The sequence below is a fragment of the Hyaena hyaena genome, unplaced genomic scaffold (genome assembly GCF_003009895.1).
Source record: "Hyaena hyaena isolate Hyena2069 unplaced genomic scaffold, ASM300989v1 scaffold_332, whole genome shotgun sequence".
NCBI lineage: Eukaryota > Metazoa > Chordata > Mammalia > Carnivora > Hyaenidae > Hyaena > Hyaena hyaena.
In genome coordinates, this window is record NW_024080964.1 from 1287172 (window position 1) to 1313721 (window position 26550).

The window sequence follows — 26550 nt, forward strand, 5'->3', positions numbered from 1 at the left end:
TCTATGATTTCAAGAGTAAACTACAATCATCTTGGGGAAAAATATAGTTGAAGACTGTTACATAAACTGAAAATAAGAAATTGAAGATTAAGGACAGTATGTTAGCAATGTATACCTTAGTTCTCCAAAGTTGAGTGGGGGGACACGAAACATAGAAAGCAGCATCAGGACTGAGGGGGCAAAAGGAGGAAGGAGGGGAGAGAGAGGGAAGACAGGAAAAGGAGAGAACCACTTTAGAGCTTCAGGGGAAAAGATATATAATTTTTTAAACTTGGGAGACAAAAAAAATTAGAGGTTGCAATGCCACCTCCAACCAGATCACGTGAGGTCAAAGGAAAAGCAAGCTCGGCATCTCCTTGCGCTGGAAAAGCTGGCAGCGTACACAAACCACATGAGGAATGAACCCAGAAGATACATTTTACCAATCTGTGTGAGGTCCTGGAACGTCCTATGTTGCAGCAATTTTAGGATTTCAGAAACTCCACAGGAAAGCCCATTGATTAGCCTTCTCTCTTTAATCTGTCTTTTGGCCAGTACTCTAAGTGCGCTCAAGATTGCCCAACATTGAATTCACACAAAGAACTTGAAAGCTAAGTTTCAAAGAACAAACTGAAACAATACTATTAGAGGAGACTGATCCCTTCTCCAAAAAGGGAAAAAGCCCAACTGGTAAGAAGTCATGGTTTATGATTTATATGTTTCATGTCCCCCACTCAACTTTGGAGTACTACAGTACCAATTGCTATCTTTACTACTGCAAAGTTGTACCAGATATTGAATCCAAGCTACCAAGAAACCTAGCCACCATGAGCTTTAATTTTGGTTCATCTCTACATTGATAAAAACATATGTTAAGATGCCAGTGATCATTAATTTTATGTGTCAACCTGGTTAGACTCCATAGTGCTTGGTTGTTTGGCCACATACTAGTCTAGATGTTGCTGCAAAGGGATTTTAAAGATCTAATTAACATTTATAATCAGCAGACTTTAAGTAAAGCAGATTATTCTCCATAATGTGGGTGGGTATCATCCAATCAGTTAAATACCTTCACAGCAAAAATTGAGATTTCCAAGAGAAAAAGAAATCCTGTCTCCAGACTACAACTTACAAATTCTGCCTTAGTTTCCAGCCTTCTAAGGACTGCAATATCAACTCTTACCTGAATTTCCAGCCTGGAGGCGTATTTTACAGTTTTCAGACTTGCTAGTTCCCATAATAGTAAATCAATTTCTATATTTATACGTAGGACATGTGTGTGTACAATAGTCTTCTAGTATACTGTATATATAAATACTATTGGTTCTGCTTCCCTGAAGAAATGATGAATACAATGCCCAAAACTCCAACAAAATATGCATCTATTTCATTTTTCCTAGCATGATTCAAATTTTATAACTAGCAGCCAACATTGGTTATCATCAAATGTTCAGTTTTCAAATCCCTGACAGTATCTGCATTAATACAGAGAGAGCCTACAAATACTCCTTCTATGGTTTCTAGCTTTTATTATACTTATTAAGAGTTTAAAACAGATTGCACCCCCTAGAGGGGAACATATAGTCTGCATTTCCAAATTATAGTTTGGAACAATTAAGTCCATTATTTCTACAATTATGGAAAAAAATACCTAGAAGATCTGATTAAACTAAAGTGAAGTGGCTTGATACACCTGTTTCAGGGAAACAAAGAAGAGACAACAAAGCCATGAAGAATTTATATGATGCTAAGAGGCACCTGGTATCAACAATGGATGACATCTCTGAAAACTCTAAGAGTCTTAGGTCTGTCAAAGCATAAAGGATAAATTATCTGGTCTTCAAAGTACCTTTCAGTATATTAGTTTTGTATCAAAGAATAGAGATATCACTGATTATACCTTTAGCAAAGTGACAGGCAATCAAATTAAATAAAAACACATAACGTGTTTTGGATAGAAACATTTTAGAAACATCATAGGACTTACGGAAGAGAAAAACATTTTAACTGAATAGGAAAACAATCTCAGGACATCCTCTGGGTGCAGCCAGCAATGACAGTAAATAACAGATCCCAACTGCAACTCATGACATGTTCCTCTAATTCACAATGTCATCCATTACAAATATTTAAGAAAACTATTTGCAAACAAGCAAATCACAATGACATCTTGAGCCCCAGATCCCAAACTTAACACACAAATGCCTTCAAGAAGAGGGGAGTGAACAGAAATGTGTGAAGTGTGAGGGATAAGAGATGGGTGAGGAGGCAGGGGGTGCACGCCCCATCAAAAAGATAAGTTTATATTAAAATGACACAGTAACAACTTTATTCCTTCCCAACAGAATGCATCAGCCCCAGGTGGAATTCAACAAATAGCTGCCAGCTTGTGATCCTTGAAGTAGACAACAGAAATAAATTAAAGCAGTAAATACATGAATTAGTCAAAGAGAATAGAGCCATAAATATCTAGAAAATATACTCTAAAAGAGGGTGCCTATTTGCTAAGTACATGACTCATGATTATTGGTATCTATTTAACCCTAAAGCAAAGCTTGCATCATCTGAAAAGTGCAAAAGTAGTTGCAGATGAGTATCCCTGACCCAATTATGTGAGTCACTTTGGTAAGTAGGTATAAGTTAAAGACACTAGGAAAATAAATCTGTACAGATTAAAGGCACTAGGAAGAGAGTTAAACTTTGGGGAATAGAAGAGAATTTCAGGAGAAGGGATTTAGGCATGGAATGAAGCTATTGGGATAGATTACTAGAAAGGAGGTACCTGGTGAGGGAGATGGTCTCCACTATCTCGTGAGCCCTAGTGAGGAGATAAAAGCATTCCAGGTAATAGTGGTGTGGCTGCTACCTCATCTGGGAAGAGACATCAACTAGAGCCATCTCAAGAAAGGGGTGGAGGGTGGGTGAGTGGTAGGAGTGGTTGGAAAGGGAAGATATGCAACCAGTATCATAAGAAGATATGCAAAGGTTTTATAAGAAACCAAGGATTTAAAAAAAAAAAAAAAAAAAAAAGGCCTCCCTCTCTCAAGAGCAGAGCCTTTGCTTTCTCACAAATCTGTTTCTCTCTGGGCATTACCTCTTCAATGCAAACTGGTTTCCTTTGCTTCTACATCTTGCCTTTGACCAAAATGGCCTCTCCAGGCCCAGGTGAAGTCTCAGTTTTTGAACTCTGTTCCCACAGGTTACTGGCAGTAACCACCATGGCCAAGAGACTTCACTTACCACACCTATAACATGATGAGAAGAAGACACTCGCCTGACATAAGAAAAGCAGAAGAAAAAAAAAAAACCCTTCATAGGTATCTCAGGGACTTAGCAGTTTGAGCTAGAAAAATGAGAATGGACAGAACAGGCAACTTCAACCAACTCCAGGTTAATGGAAGAAACAAGATATATTAAGAATGTTTAAGAGGATGTACACAGAAAAATTATAAAAGTTTCAGGAGAGTTTAAAGACAGCATGAATTCTGAGGTCAAAATCCCAACAGAGGAAGTAAAATACCTAGTACTGAAAACCAAACTACTGAATGGGAAGATGACATAAAGACACTATCGCATGATGAAGCAAAAATTACAAAGAAATATAAATTATTGGAGAAAATATAAAAGCATTGGAGGACCAATCCAGAATTTCCAGAAAAGAAAGAAGAGCAACAATGAGCAAGTAGGAAAACTTTTTTGAGCTAAAGGAAGAATTGAGTTTACAGATCAAAGAAGTTCACCAAAAGCCAAGCAGTTATAATGGAAGCAGGGAGGTGGGGAGGCACACAAATGACATAGAATGGTGAAGTTTTTGAACTCTAAGAATAAATATCAAGTTTTACAGACTTCTAGAAAGAACAGGATCCTTACAAAGATCAAATAATCATACTGCCAGTGGACCTCTCATTTATCATAGTGGACCTTGAAAAATGTACATAGACTTTAAAGAAGGACTGCACTACAAGAATACTGTCTCCGGGTGATACAGTATGTAACATGAGAGAAATGTCAGATTTACAATGATTCAGGAAATAGATCACTCATTTACCCTTTTTTGAAGGAAAGGGGGTATTAAAAGAGTACTCCAGGTTTAACATATAAAAAAATTAGTCAGCAGTATTTCCCATATTAGAAAAAACAAATGTGACAAATTCAACAGATGCTGAAAAATAAATTATATTATAATTATATAATTATAAAAAATATAAATATATATATAAAATATATATTATGACAAATTCTAGCACTCTTTCATGATTAAATATCACTCAACCAACTAGGAATAGAAGGTAACTTATTCAACTTAACAAAGGACACCCACACAAGACCCACGGCTAACATCGTACTTAGCAGAGAAAGCTTGAAAGCTGTCCCTTTAAGAACAAGACAAGGACGTCCCATCTCAACACTTCTGTTCAACACTGTACTAGAGGTTCTAGGAAGGACAGTTAGGCAAGAAGCAAAAATAAAATGCGTCTAGACTGAACAGAAAGAAGTGAAACTATCTCTATTTGCAGATGATATCATCTTATATATAGAAAATCATAAGGAATTGGGGCACCTGGGTCAGTCAATTAAGTGTCTGACTCTTGATTTCAGCTCAGGTCATGATCTCATGGTTAGTGGGATCCCACTGCACTGACGGTACAGAGCCAGCTTGGGATTCTCTCCCTCTCTTTACCCCTCAATCACTCATGCTCTTTCTGCCTCTCAAAATCAATAAACTTTTAAAAAATGAAAATCATAACCCATTCAGCAAAACACTATTAGAATTAGTACACGGACTCAGTAAGGTCAGAAGATGAAAGATCAAACAAAAAATCAATTGTATTTCTGTATACTAGCAGTGAAAAATGTGATATTAAAATTAAGAAAACAGTTACAATCACAACAGAACCAAAAGCAATAAAATACTTTGGAATAAATTTAATAAATGAAATGCAAACTATGTACCAGAAACTACGAAGTATTGTTGAAAGAAATTAAGGAAAACCTAAATAAATGGAAAGCCATCCCATGTTCATGGACTGAAAGACCTAATAAGATGTCACTACTCCCAAAATTATATCTGTAGTTTCAATAAAATCCCTATTAAAATTCCAACTTCTTTTTGCCTAAATGGACAAACTGATCCTAAAATTCACGGTGAACCTCCAGGGACTATGAAGAACCAAAACCAAAACAAAAGCAAACGAAACAAAAAACCTTGCAGAGACTTTTAAGTTGGATGACTCACACTTTCCCATTTCAATAGTCTAATAAATGATGCTGAGAAAACTGAATACCTGTCTGTAAAAGGATGAAGCTGGATCCCTAACTTCATACCATATGTTAAAATTAATTCAAAATTCATTAACAAAAAGAAATTAGAATCATAAAAAAATTAAAAAATTAATTCAAAATGAATAAAAGACTTAAATATAAGCTTAAAATATAAAACTCAGAGCTCCTAGCTGACTCAGCCGTTAGAAGTATGTGACACTTGATCTCATGGTTGGGAGTTTGAGCCCCATATTGGGGGTAGAGTTTACTTAAAATAATAAATATTTAAAATATATATTAAAATCTCAGAAGAAAGAAATTGGTGTGAATCTTTCTGACTTTGGAATAAGCAAGGTTTCATATATGTAACACCAAAAGCACAAGCAAAGAAAGAAACAAAGATATTACCAAAAATATTAAAAGTTTTTGTCTTTCAAAGAAAACTATCAAGAAAACGAAATGAGCCCATGGAATGGAAAAATATTTTTGCAAACTCTGTATCTGATGGGGTCTAGTATCTAGGATACCATATATAAAAAATTCTTACAACTGAACAGAAAGACAAATAACACCATTTTTTTAATGGGCAAAAAATGTGGCTACGCATTTCCTGAAAGTCAATATACAAGTGGCTAATAAACACATGAAAAATGTTAACATCGTTAGCCATCAGGGAAATGAAAATCAAAACCACAATGGGCTACCAGTTCAAAGCCACTAGGATACCCATAACAAAAACACAAGAACGAATGTTAGTGAAGATGTGAAGGTATCACAACTCTTAAACATTGCTTTGTTAAATGGTGCAGCCACTTTAGCAAACAGTTCAGCAGCTCCTCAAAATGTTAAACATAGAGTTACCAAGTCAGTTAGCAATTCCAGTCCTAGAACTATACTCAAGAAAACCAATAACTTAGGTCCACACAAAACCACGCACGTGAATGTTTACTGCATCATTACTGTAACAGCCCAACATGGAAACAACCCATATGCCTATGAATGAATAAATAAAAAATGGTAAATCCACACAATGAAATATTAATCAGCCATAGAAAGGAATGAAGTATTGATACTTGCTGCAACATTAATGAATCAAGAAAGAAACCAGACACCAAAGGGCTCATATTGTATGATACCATTTGTACTAAATGTTCAGAATAGGCTAATCATAGGAAAGGAGCATAGGTTAGTGGTTGCCAGGATTTGAGGGTACAGGGGAACGGGGTGTGACCACTAATGGGATTCTTTTGGGAGTCATGAAATATTCTGGAATTAGATAGTCATGATGCTTGCATAATTTTGTGTATATCCTAAAACCCAACAAATTATTTTAAGTGGCAGAAGAGGAAGACACAGATTTGAAGCATGAAAAAATTTAATGCATGGTTGCTGGTTTAAAGATGGAGTGGATCATATGATTCCACTCACATGTGGAATTTAAAAAGCAAAAACAAGAAACAGACTCTTAACTACAGACAATAAACTGAGGGCTACCAGAGGAAAAGGAATGGGGGGATGGGCAAAATAGGTGATGGGGATGGGGTATGGGGTGATACATGGAATTGTTCAATCACTGTATTATACACTGGAAACTAATATAACATTGTATGTTAACTATATTGGAATTAAAATTGGTTGTTTTTTTCTTCACTGTTTCACTTTTCTTCTCTGTCACTGCTTCCTGGAATTGCCTCCCAAATAAATCAGTCACACCCAAGCCTGGTCTCAGCCTCTGCAAGGAAACCAAAACTAACCTCCAAGCCTCATTACCCTCATCTGTAATGTGGGGTAATACTGCCTAACATCATTAATACTTTAATGCAGTGCTGTTAAGAGTACTTTACATCCAGTAATAAACATAGTGCTCTCATCACGGTGCCTGGCACACAGTAAAAATTTAACCAAATCTATTTTGTTCATAGCAAAACAGTGACAAAGTAAAATGTACAATGGCATACTTTTACAGGAAACCAAACAGGCAATTGTAAATAAATGTGGAGCTATCTTCTAGCAGAGTGTTTCTCAATGGGGGCAATTTTGCCCTCCAGGGGACATGTGGCAATGGAGACTATTGTGTGTCTCTAATGTGTGGAGACTATTTTGATTGTCACAACTGGGACCTGCTACTGGCATCTAGTGGACAGAGGCCAGGGATGCTGCTTAATACCCTATAGCACATGACAGCCCCCTCACAATAAGGAATTATCTGGCCAAAATGTCAACAGTGCCAGGGTTGAAAAACACCATCTAGCACAATATCCTGATTACAATAGGAGCCTCTTAAATATTTAATTCATCAAACCTCTAAAAAAATTTTTTCAAATAATCCCATCACAAGAAGAAAATTACGTGTTGACAGAATGTCTGTTTATGTTGACCACAGAAAGAAAACTTTATGAAACATACCCTCACGGCTCACTTGAGAATAAAGGACAAATTTTAACAATAAAGTGGGTTAAATATCAAGGAGTAGCAGGAGTTTCTAGATACCCATGAGATCCACATTTAGCCTTTCTTCCTTGGGAAGAGAACCCCAATTTTTTTTTTTTTTCTAGGAGAGAGAGAGAGAGAAGGACAGCGTGAGCAGGGGAGGGTCAGAGAGAGAGGGAGTGACAGACTCCAAAACAGGCTCCAGGCTCTGAGCTGGCAGTCAGCACAGAGCCCGACGCGGGGCTCGAACCCACGAACCGCGAGATCATGACCCAAGCGAAAGTCGGACGCTCAACCGACTAAGCCACCCAGGCGCCCCGAGAACCCCAATTTTAATTGACATGCCAATATGCCCAGCTCAAAGAATTTATTTACCATCCATTTTTGTGACTAAGTCACTGAAAAAGGCTCCCCCCAAAATGCTTTTAAGCCAGGAAGCATCCCTTTTGCCTCTGCCCCTTCTTCCTTCTTGCTGCCTGGGCTGAGGATATTAGAGCTGAGCTGTGGGAGTCAACTTGCAAATGTAAGGAACCCTGCAGGATGGAGTCTGTGATCCTTGTGACCAAGGAACTGCCAAGTCAGTCTTGAATTGCTGGTCTCCAGACTTTTCTTACCCAAGGGGGGAAAAACACCTCTATTTTACTCGGGTGTTCTGTGTCATGCAGCTAAACCTATTCCTAACACTTACTCAAGAGATTAAACCTACAAACCATAGTCCTGAAAGATCACTGAATATCAAAGGAGTTATATTTTTAAATATCATCTCTCAGTTGATTATCATGGCAAACAAAGAAGTCCAAGCACCTGAGATCTGCTATGGTACAAGAGGCTGACTGAATCCGTCTATGGTGAGCACAGCCTCCCATATTGGGAGCACTTCAGGAATCTAACACTCTACCCCTGATGACAACAACATTCCCAAAGGAGCTAATAAGGCTAACAGAAGAGAACTGTCAAACTGTAGACAGCTGCATACAATGTTCAATGAAGATCAAAATCTGCTACCAAAAATGTAACTAAGAAGAAAATAGTGATAAAGTTTAGCCAGAATTTTAAGGTCTCCATTCAGACCTATTTTGGGGAGGTCTCCCAAACAAGCAAAATGCATATGGTTCTTTTTCTACTTCCACTTGAATATTCATTATCAGAAAACACAACTCCTGGAGCACCTGGGTGGCTCAATCAGTTAAGCATCTGACCCGATTTCTGCTCAGGTCATGATTTCACAATTTGTGGGATCAAGCCCCGCATCCAGCAGGCTGGAGCCTGCTTGGAATGGTCTCTCTCCCGGACTCACATTCCCTCTTTTTTTCTCTGTCCCTCCTCCCACGCACACGTGATCTCACATACTCTCTTGCTCTCAAAATAACTTAACACACACACACACACACACACCTTCCTAAAATAGCTCCTAGAGTTTTCAATAGTGTTACCAACTCTGAGTATTTACAGTTTAAGTAATACCACAGTTGAGCAAGCACCCACTATGTGGATGGCATCTTAATATGGTATTAAGGTTTACCAAAGAAGATAATTCATTACTAACCTAAAGATTTTCATATATAGTTAGAAATATTAAACAAACATCATTTACAACAAAATTGATTGTAAATTACAGAGCAACAGGAAATGAAAAAAATGTTAACAGAACTTACAAGTAGACTATAGGAAAGAAAATAAAGAAATTAAATGTTAAGGAAAGTAAGAGACATTGGCATTGATAGTACTATGCTATACGTAGAATATGAACTCTATCTTTATATATTATTATAGTAACATAGACTTCCTGATAAGAGAAAAAAAATCAGTGCATTTAAGATTTGAATCAAATGCCTCACGGATGAAGAGGCTGGGTTGAACAAAAGATTTAACTCAATAAAAATGTACAGTTAATTTTTTCCAACTCTATTGACTGATGTCTTCCTGTAGAATTCCAAAACCCATTATATAGCATGCCCAAAAGAAAATGCCAATGGGGTGAAAGGTGATCAGTCTTGTGGTTTCATATATCATGTATATTTAAAACTCTGGTTTTTAATCTTTTTGGACACAGTACAAATAACAGCAAAAGAAAGGAATGTTTTACTCTGTAATTTTAAAACAAATTTTAAATGGAAATATTTCTATTTTCTCTCAATTCATAATCAGCTATTTTCTAATTCATTACTATTTATCACTCACAGATAGACAACAATCCAATTACAAAACACACAAATTACTGCCATTGTTCCACCGGAATATGCTTGTGTCCTAATAGTACATTCCAGGCTACATTCCACCCTTTATTATAGGCTAATATATGAGGTTAATTTTTACTGGTAGGAGTTCACATAATTATCATTAAATGAAAAACTGGCCTTTTGAGCAATACAAGGACACACCTTCCAGGAAACAGAAAACAGTTTGATTCATTTGATTCATTTTCTCTTCAAGCACTGAACCTGAGTGTACAGGTTTCCGGAACTAAGTACATGCAAACTCAGAGCGGAGGCCCCCTGGAGACTATTCCTAGTCCTGCCTTCTATAAACGGCATCGGGTTGAATAAGTTTCTCCACCTTCTCTAAACTGTCCTTGCCTTACAGCCAAAGTTTGACAATTACCATTTTATAGAGCCAATGTAAGAATTCAATGAGAAATATATTCATTTGACAACAGATACATAAGCATGCAGCAAATGGCACCTATTATTTCTAAACCGCTATTACCTTCTATATTGTTATAATAAAGCTTAGAAGTGTACCTGATAAACAAGGAATATAGGCTGCTTGTCCTCCTTTTTAAAGCACAGCAAGGACCTCAAGTCCTTCATCTTGCATCCAAATATAGATTATAGGAAAAGCTTTGATCAGTTCTGCTGTCATGTTTAAGTTAAGTCTGTCGGGGCGCCTGGGTGGCTCAGTCTGACTTTGGCTCAGGTCATGATCTCACAGTTCAGGAGTTTGAGCCCCGCATCGGGCTCTGTGCTGACAGCTCAAAGCCTGGAGCCTGCTCCAGATTCTGTGTCTCTTTCTTTCTGCTCTTCCCTACTCACTCTTTTCTCTCAAAAATAACTGTACATTAAAAAAATTAAGTTATATCTGTAATATTTTTCAAAATAAGGACTACTAATTGAATCCCAGCTTTCTTCTATTTTAAAAATACTCGAATCTTTCATTTTTTAAGAGGCAAAATACAAGTAGCACCAAAATCTCTTACCTAATAACACAACTTCCCAGGTTTCTGTTCAAGTCAGAACCTTACATCTATAACCTTAAATGCTTTCTGCATTTGTATTTTGAGGAGTGCTCAGAACTCTGGATTTCACAGATCACTTTTTGTTGTTGTTTTTAATTTTGAAAAATACCATACTGTTGAATAGTTTTCATCTTTCAAATGTTTCAAAATTAAAAAGAATAGGAATATTTTATTAAATAGAATAAAAATAAGGGTACTAGGAAAATGTTTAAATTATCACCTACTATCTAAAGCATTTGATTAAAGAAAATCTACTTTGACCCATAAGAGAAAGGACATTATTTCCAGAATAAGGAAAAACCTTATGCAAGTATGTCCTTCCTCTTACGGTGTCAAAAAGTTCTTTCCCAAGCAAGAATAGCTAGTCACTCTATATTGATGTATAGATGTATACACACACACTCATTCAGATACTGTGCCAGTATTCTTTTTGATCTTTGCCAATTTGATGTTTGGAAAAAGTTCTCTAAAATTGAATTTCTGTAACTACTAGGGACATTAAACCTTTTGCATATATTTGCTGATCAATAATTTCGTGTGTGTGTGTGTGTGTGTGTGTGAGAACTACCTGGACTTTTTTTTTTCTATTCGGATTTTTTCAGGCAATGGTTTTTTTCAAATATTTAATGTTATCTTACAGTTACAACAAATATTCATATATTTTCAATTCTATTTTAACATTTTTTGACCATAAATTTTGTTTATGGTATCCCTTGGCATATAAAGTTCTAAATATTCGAAGTCTACCCTGCATATCCTTTACATTTTATTTGCTTTCAGTTTATAAGGCCCTAACTCCAATGTAGACATGTGGTTTCGATATATTCTTCTAGTTCTCGAATGGTTTCATCTTTTACATTCAACTCAATCTAGATAGGATTTACCTGGTAGAGGGAAGGAAGCTAATGCTTTTCTAGTTATCAATGGTCTCAGCATTGTTTATTAAATAATCCATCTTCATCATATACGGTAAGTGCACATATTAGTAAGTGCACTTCTATTTCATTGACCTAATATATCTGGATTAGTATTACACTGCTAAGATTATTGAAGGATTTAAAATTTTTCATTCCTCCAGATAAGTTTTAAAAGCATTTTGTCATTTCATTTAAAAAATATCCATGGGAGATAATGATTACCGTATGGGTTAAGATGCTCTGGGAATGAAAACACTGAAAGCCCAATTCAAGGAGGTTAAAACTAGGAATTGATTGGCTTTCATAACTGAATCCAAAAGCAGATCAAATTTCAGTAGTGCCTGAAACAACGGCCCATCGATGTCATTAATAACTCAGGTGTCTCCCTCTCTGTCTCCAGCTATCTACCCATTATGTCATGTTCATCTTCAGCTACATTTCCCTGTGGATGTAGGATGGCTGTCAGAAGCTACCCAGACCACTGCAGCCTCATTCACAGCTAGCTGACGACCAGGAGCCACCAGTGAACAGTTGTGTGCCTTCAGCCTGAATCCTGTCACCAACCCATGGTATCTTGGAGGATTTTTTTTGTTTTTGTTTTGTTAGTCAAACCCAACTAAGAAAAACAGGACCAAAATTATTTCCTTAGATAAGAAGAGGCACCCACTGGGGCCCCTGGGTGGCTCAGTCGGTTAAGCCTCCGACATCAGCTCAGGTCATGATCTCACCGTTTGTGGGTTTGAGCCCCGCGTCGGGCTCTGTGCTGACAGCCAGTTCAGAACCTGGAGCCTATTTCAGATTCTTTATCTCCCTCTCTCTCTGACCCTCCCCTGCTCATGCTGTCTCTCTCTCTCTCTGAAATAAATAAAACGTAAAAAAAAAAAGGGGGGGCACCCACAAACCTAGCATGGAATGGGTCCGGAGGAGACAATCATAACTTTCACTACAATTAGAATTGTTTTGGGGGAGGGGCCACCAGGGTGGCTCTATCAGTTAAACATCCAAGTCTTGTTTTCAGGTCAGGTCATGATCCCAGGGCCAATGTCAGGTAGTGTGGAGCCTGCTTAAGATTCTCTCTCCCTCTCAGCCCTTCTCTCCCACTCATGCTCTCTCTAAATTAAAAAATTAAAAGATAAAAAATTGCTTTACATGCATTAATTTAGAAACTTTATGTTTTTACTTTATTTTTGAGAGAGAGAGAGAGAAAGCGAGAGAGAGTGAGTGAGTGCAGAGGAGGAGCAGAGAGAGAGGGAGACAGAGAATCTGAAGGCTTAGGTTCTGGGCTCTAAGCTGTCCCACACAGACCTGACGCGGGACTCGAATTCACAGACCATAAAATCATGACCCAAGCTGAAGTTGGACACTAAACTGACTGAACCAACCAGACACCCCTAAATGCATTAATTTTAAACGAACTGATATCTTTATAAATTTGAGATTTTTATCCAAAGACTTATTTGCTACCCAAATAGCACCTCATTTATTTGAGATTTTTGATTTTCTAACATGTATTTTAGTAAGGGCTTGTAGTTTTAATCAAATACATACTATACATATATATATATACCTACAATTTCCTGAGCCTACCTAATTCCAGGTAATTTTTATTTAGGGTTCTGTCATGAATGGGATCTTATATTCTGTTTTATTTTCTGCTGACCTATATAAAAGTTGACTGGTTTACATACTGCCCTCAGACCCAAGCAAGAGAGCATCTGCCCTGACCTCACATTCTACAGCCCCCCCCACCAAAGACACAAATACACTTATTAAACAATGCATGAGTGCCAGTGTTACTAAGGAAGTGACACTTAGAGGTGACAAATGCAACCTGCAATGCTGAACATCCACTCTTGTGACTAACACTATTCAGACCCCTGGAAAAGATTTATCCACGGTTCTTGCCCTATGTACTCAACTTTTTCTAAATATTCCTCAACTGTGACTTTTGAGACAGACCCCGCTCCTCATTAAGAATAGTTTTATTTTCATGAAAACCTAAGAATAAATTATAACAAGATTAAATTTTCAAAGATTAATAAATGAAGACTTAACATTTAATTTTTAGATATTATAATTTGTAGTGCATGTTTGAATATTAACATAATTCTAAATATTTTAAAGTATAATGTTTTTTAGAAAATATATTAGAACATGTAATCTTTCAAATGTTTGCAATTGCTTTAATTTATGTATTTGATGAAATATTCAAACTGGAAACATTTTAATGTAATTACATTTTTAAATATTTAAAATTTTAATTTTATCTTATTAAAAATAATGTTTATTTATTTTGGAGAGAGACAAAGCATGAGCAGGTGAGGAGCAGAGAGAGACGGAGACCCAGAATCCGAAGCAGGCTCCAGGCTCTGAGCCAGCAGCACAAAGCCCAACACAAAGCTTGAACCCACAAAACAGGAGATCCTGAGCTGAAGTCAGACACTTAACAGACTGAGCCACCCATGCACCCCGACATTTTTAAATTTTTAAATATTTTAGATCATTACTGTGAGAACAAAAATTGAAACTCTTGATCACATTGTGAAACATAAAGGAAATCTATTTTGTAGAATTATGAATTATGTATTATTCTATATTACTACTCATCCTAAAATTTTGACCCATGATCAGAACATCCGGAATTGCAGGATAATCATTTAATGTAATCATACATTTTGATGTTTATTTTGAGAGAGAGAGAGAGAGCGAGTGAGCATGCAGGTATGCACAAGCAAGGGAAGGGCTGAGAGAAGGAGAGACGGAATTCCAAGCAGGTTCCACACCATCAGCACAGAGCCTGAGCCTGATATGGGACTTGAACTCACACACCATGATCATGAGCTGAGATCAAGAGTCAGAGGCTTAATGGATTGTGCCACCCAGGCAACCCATCATTTTTCTATCTTGCTAACTCACAGTCATGTAGACAGCACAATTTACAATTGTGACTCACATCTTAAATTTTGTTGTACTGGAAGGGTTATCAAGGTAGGGAGGTAAAGCATTTTATTTAACAGCTTAGTTTAACATTCAACATATAAACATATGGTTTGTGGGCCTCCATTTTTCCTCTCGCCCACAGTCTAGCAACAATTAGGGAGAATGTGGTCTTAGGTCTTATGTAGCCTATTCATGGCTGGATCAGGGACCAAATGATGCTGTCAGCGTAGGATGCCGCTGACAATCCTGTCCCCTCCTGACTCTGTAGTCCTAGTAGAACGTGGGCTCTTTCAGCATTTCTTCTTAATTTTGCTGCGGTCATACGCTCCTCCCCCAGATCTATCATGGGACCCAAGGAATGTGGTACCATGACAAGACCAGCAACATCTTATCCCCTCCTCTTTATATGGGGGGTGGCAGGGTCACGTGGAGTGGATAAAGGTGATCCTCTCAAGAAATTATGCTGGCAGTAAAAAAAGTTAAGTCCCCCACCCTGGAACCTAAGGTTGATACTTAATTTCAAATTCATTTTGCATTTCCCTCTTAATGAACTCTTATGAATTCCAATTGTTTTTTCTATTGGTATTTGTGGATTTTCTATGTAAACAATGATATAAAATAGTGATAATCCTGTCTCATGCTTCACAAGTTTATTATTTCTTTTGCTTCAATTATATTACCTTAGGCTCTCAAATCAGGATTCATTGGTGGTGGAAAGCAGATATCCCTAGCTTTTTCATACCTTGATTTGGATTTGCCTTTAGTATTTCATCAAAAAACATCATTTTGATGTTGGCTTAGTAGATTCTTTGTCCTTTTCACATGACATCCTTCCAGAACCATATGGCCAGCTCCGCCTAGCAAGTTCTGGGAATCTGGGTCTGTACCAATGTGAATAGCACCCCTCCATACAAACAAGCCAAAACTAACAAACAAACAAATTCACACAACTCCCAACTGGATAAACAAACTGCTTAAAATTCAGAGTCCCTGCCAGTTGTAAGACTTTGCATTTTGAAACCCGTTCCACTCCTCCAAGCCTGAGACCATCGAGAAGCAAGGCTGTCCAGGCACCAAATGGTGGGCACAAGTGCTACCTTCTATTTTTCTATTTCCTTTGTTATTTTTAGTGGAGGAACAGAAGTTTATGATTGGCACATAAATCAGCATTTGGTGAGAAGGCTCACCAGATTTTAAGATTTATGGCCTATGTTTTATGCAGTTTTTGTACATGTTTATTTCATTTCACAACCACAAAAAATTTTAACATAAAATGTGCCTACCAATGGGGTGAAACGCTGTCACTACTAGTCGGGAAAATCAGTGGTGAGAAACTGCTTTGTCAGTCGCAGACAAATAAGGTCATCAGGTGACCTCTGAGAAGCTAGGGATGGGGTCTATTTCACTTGCCGTTATGTATCACCATAGAGTGGGGCACAGTAAGTGTTCAGTAAACATGTGATGAATTCAAATGATTCAAAGACATAGAACACTTTACTGAACGGAGACGACCGGAAAATTGGTATTACAGAATTCAAATTCTATATAATTTTAAGAGTGTAACAAGGAATTTCTCGAACTCTGCAACTACTGTAAGCAGTAGGCATCATTACCCTCAGGCTGTCAAGGTGTTGTGAGAAATTAATGAATTTGCAGAAAGTCTTGAAGCCACATCTTCGTTTGATTCCCTCATCCTACTCTCGGGTGCTAACTTCTGAGTTCGGATTTATCCCTGACCATCCAATCTAAAGTGCTCTGCCTCATTTACCATCCATCATCCTATCTATCTCCTCCCTTTGTGATTATCTTACTTGTTTACATTTTAATTATCCAACTCCCTTGATGTCAGAGTGTGTAGAGCATAATTTATCCAGCTTGTTCATCGCTAAATCCTGGTACCTACAATATAGTAGGTGCTCAGTCTTTATTGAATGTACTGAATAAAGGAGTCAATGAATGAATGGGCTCAAGTGATTTTTGGGAACGCAGAGAAAGGTTAACCTAAGTCAAGAGAACTTACAGGGGAAAAAAAAAAAACTATTGAGGTAGAGAGCTAGAATTTAAGAGTCCATGGTTACTTTGTCCCATATTCTGTGATTAAAACCCTCTGTTTTCAAATATGGTGCTATTCTTACACAAGCTACATGATCATCAAACTATATTCTTTCAAATCCTTTCCACTAAATGCTTTGCATTTTTTCTGGAATTATCAACACACCAGGAATATAAGAAGGTCACCTGCTCTAATACCTAGCATCCCAACAAAGCCTGGCCCAGAACACAGAAAATAGTATCCAAATCAAGAAGAAGTGTTGTTTCCATTCGTCAGTTCAACTGTTTTAAGAGCTCAGAACTAAAGATCTTGAAGTTGTGTGTTTGGGCAAGAGCCTTGCTTTATTCTGTGGGAGCTAGAGAGTACAGGACCCAAACATCTTGAAAATACACTTCTTTTGTCACTATTATTCGTCATTGTAAACACTACATAAAATAAACCAAATGGGTTAGAGTAAATCTCTTGTCACTATGCAATAAACTCAAGCTATATGCTCTAACCATAATATAGCATACATTTGAAAAGATGTTTATTGCGAGTTTTCCATGGCACCATAAATGCTTTGATGTATCATGATAAAAATCAGCATTAAACTGTATATGCACTCCAACAATAGCGAACTAGTTCAAGGAACACTGGTAAGTCTACATGATGGAATTTTCATGGCCAATGAAAATCAAGTTAAAGAAAAATACTGAAAATGTGGGAAATGCTTTTTGCTCATTCATCATGGTCCTTCAGGGAAGAGAAGGCACACTCAAACGGGGTGACCAAGCCAAGTGACTGTTTACAAAGGACTGGGCAAGGATAAAAGAAACCAACAAGAGAAGGTGAAGCTCCCAGGGCTGTCAACACTGGAGAGCTGCTGGTTCTTACTGGGATGCAGACATGTGAAAGAAGGTTGGGTGCCCTTGGCTACATATTCCATTGAATGGTGTAAAGGACTGAGGTCATGGGCGATTGTTACAAACGCTGGGGATGGTCAGGTAACTTGCTACCAAGCAACACAGTCCAACCCAGTCAAGTGACATTATAAAAAAGACAACATCTTTTAATAGTTTATTGTCAAGTTGGTTTCCATATAATACCCAGTGCTCATCCCCACAAGTGCCGTCCTCCATGCCCATCTCCCCCCTCCCCCACCCCCATCAGTCCTCAGTTTGTTCTCAGCTTTCAAGAGTCTCTCATGGTTTGCCTCCCTCCCTCTCCCCCACTATTTCCCCCCTTCTTCTCCCCCAGGGTCCTCCATTAAGTTCCTCCTTATCCACCTATACATGCAAACATATGATATATGTCCTTCTCTGCCTGGCTTATTTCGCTCAGCATAACACCCTCAAGGTCCATCCATGTTGCTATACATGGCCAGATTTCTTTCTTTCTCATTGCCATGTAGTATTCCATTGTATAGATAAACCACATCTTCTTAAGAGAGAACATTTCCAAAGCAGCTTCTACAAATTCTTGTGCCATTCAGATTGCAAAATGACTTTGCTAACTACCTGCTATTTTATCAAAACAAGTTTTTATTATTTAATTGGTAACTTGTTAATTGGCATGACAAATGTTCAAAATGAATTACCATTGGTCAAATTAAAGGTATTCAAAATATGTGGATTAGCTGCAATGCCTTAGAAACACACCCCAATCTTTGTACAAATATAGTATGAAAACAGTGACTTGTAACATGTACTATTAGGGATGATATGAGGACTTTGATTATATAACTGGTCTCATATGAACTACTGGTTTCAGAGCAGTTTGACTACATGGTATTTTTCGCCCAGAGAATGGAATATCTGTCTTTAATAAATGTTGAGTATAAGATAAACTCAAAGCACTTAACAAAAACAGAGCACGGTAATTCCACTGGATTTACAGAGAGTCTGAATGAACTGCTTTGGACTACTTGCTAATGAATGCTTAATAACAACCTGTATGTGTGTCTCAATTTTGCCTGAAAACTGCTGTTACTATTACTGGTAGCAAGTTTGTGAGAATAGTTAATCATACCATCCCCCTGATAGCTATCATTATTCTCCAAAAATAAAGTAAAAAAGTCAGGCATGTCTAAATTGACTGAGACTCAATTTGCAACAAGTGTTGCTAGCCAGGCCAAATTCAGATGACTTTAAGAGTGGGCATTATTCTTATCCTTCCAGAACAATCTGTTTATTCAGAATTGGTTTACAAGAATATTTTTACCTTCTATTTTTTAGAATACAGTTATTTCTTCATGTAAAAATTCCTCCCTTTCATTCTACTTTATTAATTCATTTATAATAATAAACTTGTAAATAAGTATTGGCAAAACAATGTTCTTCATCAGGGGTCAGGAACCTCCAGCCTGAGGGCAAAACCTGGCCTGCCATCCATTTGTATATAGCCCACGATCAAGAATGGTTTATAGAAACTAAAAAGGTTAGGACTGTACCATTACATATAATAGCCAAATTATAGAAGCAACCCAGTGCCCAATGACAAGTGAATGGAAAAGATGTGAAATATATAATGGAATACTAATCAGCCATAAAAAGAATGAAATCTTGCCATTTGCAACAGTATGGATGGATCTAATGCTAAGTGAATTAAGTCAGAGAAAGACAAATACCATGTGATTTCACACATATGTGAAATTTAAGAAACTGCAAACAAATAGGGGCACCTGGGTGGCTCAGTCAGTTAAACATCTGACTTGATTTCCGCTCATGACATGATCTCAGTTTGGGAGTTTTTGCCCCACATCAGACCCTGTGCTGACAGTCAAGAGCCTGCTTAGAAGTCTCACTCTCTCAAAATAAACCAACATTTTTAATTAAAAAAAAAAAAAAAGCCAAACAGATCAACAAAGAATAAAAGAGACAAACCAAAAAACAGACTCTTAACTATAGAGAACTAATGGTTACCAGAGGGGAAATAGGTGGGGAGGGAGGTGGGTGAAATAGGTCAAGGGGATTAAGGGTACATTTATCATGATGAGCACCAAGGAATGCATCGAACTACTGAATCACTATAGTGTACACTAGAAACAAATATAACACCATAAGTTAACTATACTGGAATTTAATATACATGTATATCTTGGGAAGCCTATAAATATATGTGTGTGTGTGTGTGTGTGTGTGTGTGTAGGCTAAGTGCTGATTTCGACTCTAATTAGACCATATATTAAAAAATAAGTACATAAAGCCATCCAAAAAAAAGTTTAAGAATAAAGACTAATAGAGGCACCTGGGTGGCTCAGTCGGTTAAGCATCTCACTTCGGCTCAGGTCATCATCTCGTGTGGTTCATGAGTTCGAGCTCCGTGTCAGGCTCTGTGCTGACAGTCTGCTCGGAGCCTGGAGCCGGTTTTGGATTCTGTGTCTCCCTCTCTATCTGACACTCCCCTGCTCACACAGTTTCTCTCTCAGAAATAAGTAAAACATTAAAAAAAATTTTTCAAAAAAGACTAATAATCATGACATAAAAATTGTGAAGTTCAGATTTCAATGTCCATAAATAAAGTTTTATTGGGACACAGCTTCATCCCTTTGTTTACATATCACCTATGACTGCTCTTGAACTATGAACACAGAGCTGAGTAGGTATAACAGACTATTTAGCCCATGAGGCCTAAGATATTTGTTATCTGGTCCTTTACAGAAAAAAAAAAAAATTGCTGAAGCCTTTCCCTTGATGATGGGGATATACCATTGAACCAATCAGAAAGGCTCATTTCTCAAGGAGCTTATATTCTGGAAGGAGTTAAGAGAAAAACAAACAAAAATATCCAATGGCACTTAGTGCCATGAGAAAATAAAGCTGGTGTGACAAAGAGTGACATGAGGCCTACTTAGGTAAGGTGGCCCACAAACCTCGCTGAGAAATGGATATTGAACGAAGAACTGAGTAACAAGGAGATGGCTGTGTGAAGGTGGGACCCTCCAAGCTTGCAGTATTAGGGGACCAAGAAGATGGGCAGTGGAGCAGGTACATGACCAATGGGGAGAGGGTGACAAAAGAGTGTACTGCCCACGCCCATACAGAATGGCAGCGAGAGCCTCTGAAGAGTCATTAGCAACCACCACCCTCCCATCAAAAGGGCAGAAAGTCTAAGAATTTGCACCCTTTCCCACCATTCACACTCCCAGAAGAGATAGGAAGACATCTGCTCAATTACCCCATTCCTTCCACTTTTTATCTCTAAAGTGTCAGGAGAAGATGTGAGCAACTTAGTGGAAATCAGTCAAGGTAACACGTAAACCCTGTAAAGTGCAAGCTCCATGAGCTACAAATTGTAGAAATGCTGAGGGGTGAGTGCAGCTCATTTCCTCACTCCCTCATCCTCTCATACTCACCGTTCCTAGTCCAGGTGTAGAAGCGAACTTTGTCTCCACACCCATTCATTCACTGACAATGGGCTATATACACTGTTGGGTGTTGAGGATTTGAGAAGAAATTTAACCCAGGCCATCACTTCAGTTGCTACAGGTGCATTCACAAATAAAAGCACGTGACCACACTCAACAACTTTGAGATGAAAAGCTTTACTTAAAACAGGAAAACCTTTATGTTATCCCTTTGCAAACATGTATAGATCTTTTTAATGAGTATGGTTGGAGGGAATATGAATTTTTAAAACCAATATTCCTATTAGTACAAAGAACTCAGCACCTTTGTAAGAAAAACAACCTTCTCAAAAAAGAAGAAATGTAATTAGAAATGTATTAAAGCTTAAAATGCTGTATTTAACTTGTTTCCTAAGAAACCAAAAATAGAATTGACAAGTATAACTTTCAAAGAAGCTTAGCTCTACTGACTCTATTATTAAATTTTCCAGTTCAGATTTTTAGGATCATTAACTTAAGGGGTAAAGAAATTTCTTACATGAAATAAAATTAAGTCCTCCAGTTAATTTTGTTTGTAATCCTTCTACTCATGAATACTGACCTTCACGAACAAAGAAACTACCACCATTGCTCTCCAGGAGGGTAATAACATATTTAGCAACCAATAACACATTGCAATTCTTACATAACCACAAGTGGCACCAATAGAGTCTGCTAAATTTATGCAAAAAACAAAATCCTGGCAGCCAAAGTTACTGATTTTTTTTTTATAAATTCAGTCATCAGAAATGAAAATGCTCAGAAAATAGGTAATAATTAACTCATCCTTGTACAATATTTCTTACTCTAGTTGCTCTCTTCAGTGTGGGGGGAAACTGGTGACTGAAAACTCAACTTCTATATTTATTTTTATAGTTCTTATAAGTAGTTTTGTAACACTGAAAGGGTCCTATTTGAGGCTGGACAGAGCAGACATGAATGGAGGGCAGCAGTAAACTTTGGGAATAGGAGATGAGCCCATGAGCTTCTCAAGACAGCATGCTCGGCCTCATGCACCCAGCTCCACTCCCCTCACTAACATGTTGTAGGATTATGAGCAGTAAAAGGTTAACCATGACCAAGAACCCTCCTCTCACCCTTGACTGCGTAACAATGTTCCATCCCAGGAGTTCAGGGGCTTCAGATGAAGTCAAGAGACAAAGAGGCGAAAATAGACACTCCCTCCTTCCTTTAGCTTATCCATATCCTGACCTTTCTCTCTCAAATCCCTACTCACAAATCCCACTCTCAAGACTTTTGAAAATCTAGCCAGACATGTGAACATGCTTCCACCCATCCAAGAGATTAGGTCTGTTCTGTGATAAAAAAGGTTTTCGGATGCCTGGGTGGCTCAGTTGGTTAAGTGTCTGACTCTGGATTTCAGCTCAGATCATTATCTCAGTTTGTGAGTTCAAGCCCTGTGAAGGGCTCTACACTGAAGCTCTTTCACTCCCTCTCTCTCTGTCCCTTCACTGTTCATGCTCTCTCTCAAATATAAGCAAACTTCAAAAAAAGTGGTTTTAATAAAATAGAAGTGGATTCTGAGATAAGAGCTTCTCAACTGTCTGACATCAAATATAAGTATTATGAAATTATAAAAAGGAAACAAAAACTGGAGCCAGAACAAAGGACAAGAACCACATGATCCTCTCAATCGATGCAGAGAAAGCATTTGACAGAATACAGCATCCTTTCTTGAGAAAACCCTCAAGAAAGTAGGGATAGAAGGATCATACCTCAAGATCATAAAAGCCATATATGAAAGACCTAACGGTAATATCATCCTCAATGGGGAAAAACTCAGAGCTTTCCCCCTAAAGTCAGGAACACAAGGATGTCCACTCTTGCCACTGTTATTCAACATAGTATTAGAAGTCTTACACTCAGCAAGCAGACAACATAAAGAAATAAAAGGCATCCAAATCAGCCAGCAGGAGGTCAAACATTCACTCTTCACAGATGACATGATACTCTGTATGGAAAACCCAAAAGATTCCACCAAAAACTGCTAGAACTGATACATGAATTCAGCAAAGTTACAGGATATAAAATCAACGCACACAATCAGTTGCATTTCTATACACCAATAATGAAGCATCAGAAATAGAAAGCAACGAATCGATCCCATTTACAATTGCACCAAAACCCATAAAATACCTAGGAATAAACATAACCAAAGAAGTAGAAAATCTGTACACTGAAAACTATAGAAAGCTTATGAAAGAAGTTGAAAAAGACACACACACACACACACACACACACAATAAAAGGAAAAATATTCCATGCTCCTGGATCAGAATAACAAATATTGTTAAGATATCACTACACAAAGCAATCTACATAATCAATGCAATCCCTAACAAAATAACACCAGCATTCTTCACAGAACTATAACAAACAATCCTAAAATCTATATGGAACCAAAAAAGACACCAAATAGCCAAGGCAATCTTGAAAAACCAAAGCTGGAGGCAGCACAGTCCCAGACTTCAAGCTGTATTACCAAGCTGTAATCATCAAGACAGTATGGTACTGGCACAAAAAACAGACACTCAGATCAATGGAACAAAATAGAGAACCCAGAAATGGACCCACAATTACATAGTCAACTAATCTTTGACCAAGCACAAAAGAATATCCAATGGAATGAACAGTCTCTTCAGCAAGTGGTGCTGGCAAAACTGGATAGCGACATGAAGAAAAATGAACCTGAACCACTTTCTTACACTGTGCCCAAAAATAAACTCAAATTGGATGAAAGACCTCAAAATAAGACAGGAATCCATCAAAATCCTCAAGGAGAAAGCTGGCAAAAATCTTTGACCTCAGCTGCAGCAACTTCTTACTCAACACATCTGGACACAAGGGATACAGAAGCAAAAATAAACTATTGGGACCTCTGCACAGCTATGGAAACCATCAGCAAAACTAAAAGGCAACCAATGGAGTGGGAGAAGATATTTGCAAACGACATATCAGATAAAGGGTTACTGTCCACAATCTATCAAGAACTTAACAAACTCAACACCCAAAAAACAAATAATCCAGTGAAGAAATGGGCTAAAGACATGGACACTTCTCCAAAGACATCCAGATATGCAACCAACACATGAAAAAATGCTCAACATCACTCATCAGAGAAATACAAATCAAAACCACAACAAGATACCACCTCACACCCGTCAAAATGGCTAACATTAACAACTCAGGCAACAACAAATGTTGGCGAGGATGCGGATAAAGAGGATTTCTTTCGCACTGCTAGTGGGGTTGCAAACTAGAGCAACCACTCTGGAAAGCAGTGTGGATGTTCCTCAAAAAATTAAAAAAAGAACTACCCTGCGACCCAGCAATTGCACTAGGAGGTATTTATCCAAACGATACAGGTATGCAGTTTCAAAGGGGCACGTGCATCCAAATGTTCATAGCAACGCTATCCACAATAGCCAAAGTATGGAAAGAGTCCAAATGTCCACTGATGGATGAATGGATAAAGATGTGGTATACACACATACACACACATACACACACACAATGGAGTATTAATCAGCAATCAAAAAGAATGAAATCTTGCCATTTACAACTATGTGGATACAAGTAGAGGTTATTATGCTAAACGAAATTAGAGAAAGACAAATATATGACTTCACTCATATGAGGACTTTAAGATACAAAACAGAGGAGCATAAGGGAAGGGAAGCAAAATAGAAAAACAGCGAGGGGGACAAAACCTAAGAGACTCTTAAATATGGAGAACAGAGGGTTGCTGGAGGGGTTGTGGGAGGGGGGATGGGCTAAATGGGTAAGGGGCATTAAGGAACCTATTCCTGAAATCACTGTTGCTATTTATGCTAACTAACTTGGATGTAAATTTAAAAATAAATTAAAAAAAAAAAACAAAAACTGGAGCCGGATTCCTCCCTGTGGGCTTCACAGGAGGATTAAAAGCAGCTGCACCCCCTCCCAGGCTTTAAAAGAAAAGGAGAGGGGGAGGCAAGTCACAGGCACCTGCAAGGGCACCCACCCCCAAGTGATCTTAAGTATATTCTTGGGGAATATACTACTCGCCTAGGAGTGAACATCGAGATCTCAAAGTATACAAAGTGACTGCTGATTCACTTAACCAGAAGTCAGATACAGCCACCCTGGGGGAAGAAGGCAAGGATGGCAGATGTAGCATAAGAGTCACTTCTTCATGGATTATAATAGAAAGTCAACAGATTCATCTATGGTCATAGAAAGTCAATAACAAATGTCTAAAATAATTAAAGACAAACCGTTTTTATTATTTAGAAATTCAAAGGACCATGGAAGGAAATCATTAAAACACTTGAAGAGTAAGATGGGATGATTTGGAGAGGGGAGGCTGCTGTTTGATATTTTTAGCACTATTTGGCTTTTAAAACAAGTGTAGCTACTATTTTATTAAAAAACAAAATTAACATATAAAAACACAAGGCAGTAGTTTTCTTTAGGGGGGAAAAAAACTATTAATTTTTGGAGGCCTTTCCTGTGAGCTGTTTGTCAAAAATGTCTGGAGGAGCACAGATATAGCTGGTAGATTACAGCTAGTCCCAAGTCAACTTCCTAGGTATTAAAGACTGTTCATTACTATTTCTGATGTAAGGGCCATATAAAAATATTTTTACGTGTTTTTAGGTCAGTGATGCTCATAGATTAGAAATGAAAGTGGGGGACTGAGGGAGAAGGGAAAGTCTCCCATGCCCCCAAATTTACAGAAGCCAATAAAAGCCAGGCAGACCTGCGACACCTGAGTGGCTCAGTCACTTAAGGGTCTGACTCCTGACCTTGGCTCAGGTCAGGATCTTGTGATTGGGGAGTTTAAGCCCTTCATCAGTGCTGTCACATGGAGCCTGCTTGCAATTCTCCCTCTCCCCTCCCTGCCCCTCCCCACTCATGCGCTCTCTCATAAACAAACATGAAAAAAAAAAAAAAAAAAAAAAAAAGCCAGCAAGACCCAACTAAGTCAAGAAGTAGACCACAGAAAAATTTAAAAACTCAAGAACACAGTGACGATTTGGCTTTGGCACAAATGACACTACATATATTAACTGGCCTTGGAAGAGTCATTGCTGAAATCACAGACTAGAGTCATTCAGGAAAGGCTAACATCTGCAAAATAGCTCCAATGGGGGGGGGGGGGAGGGTGGTGATAAGGGATAAATGTCACACAGTTTAGTACTTTAGAAAGAAGAGCATTTAAAATGGTTTAGGTTAAAAAAAAAAAACTCTGCAACATTTCCTAATTGGCTCTTTAGGCACCAAAAAATAAAGCTTTACAAATCCCAACAGGTTTAAAGGGATGAAAACTAGTGCCAAAAAAAAAAAGCTTTGACTCTTTTTACCC

At 37.9% G+C, this 26550-nt stretch overlaps 1 protein-coding gene across 1 annotated transcript in view; it reads right to left on the minus strand.

The window, feature by feature from the left end:
* Positions 1 to 26550, minus strand: part of ACYP2 (acylphosphatase 2) — a 163791-nt gene that overhangs the window by 92121 nt on the left and 45120 nt on the right. The gene's annotated exons all lie outside the window — the stretch shown is intronic.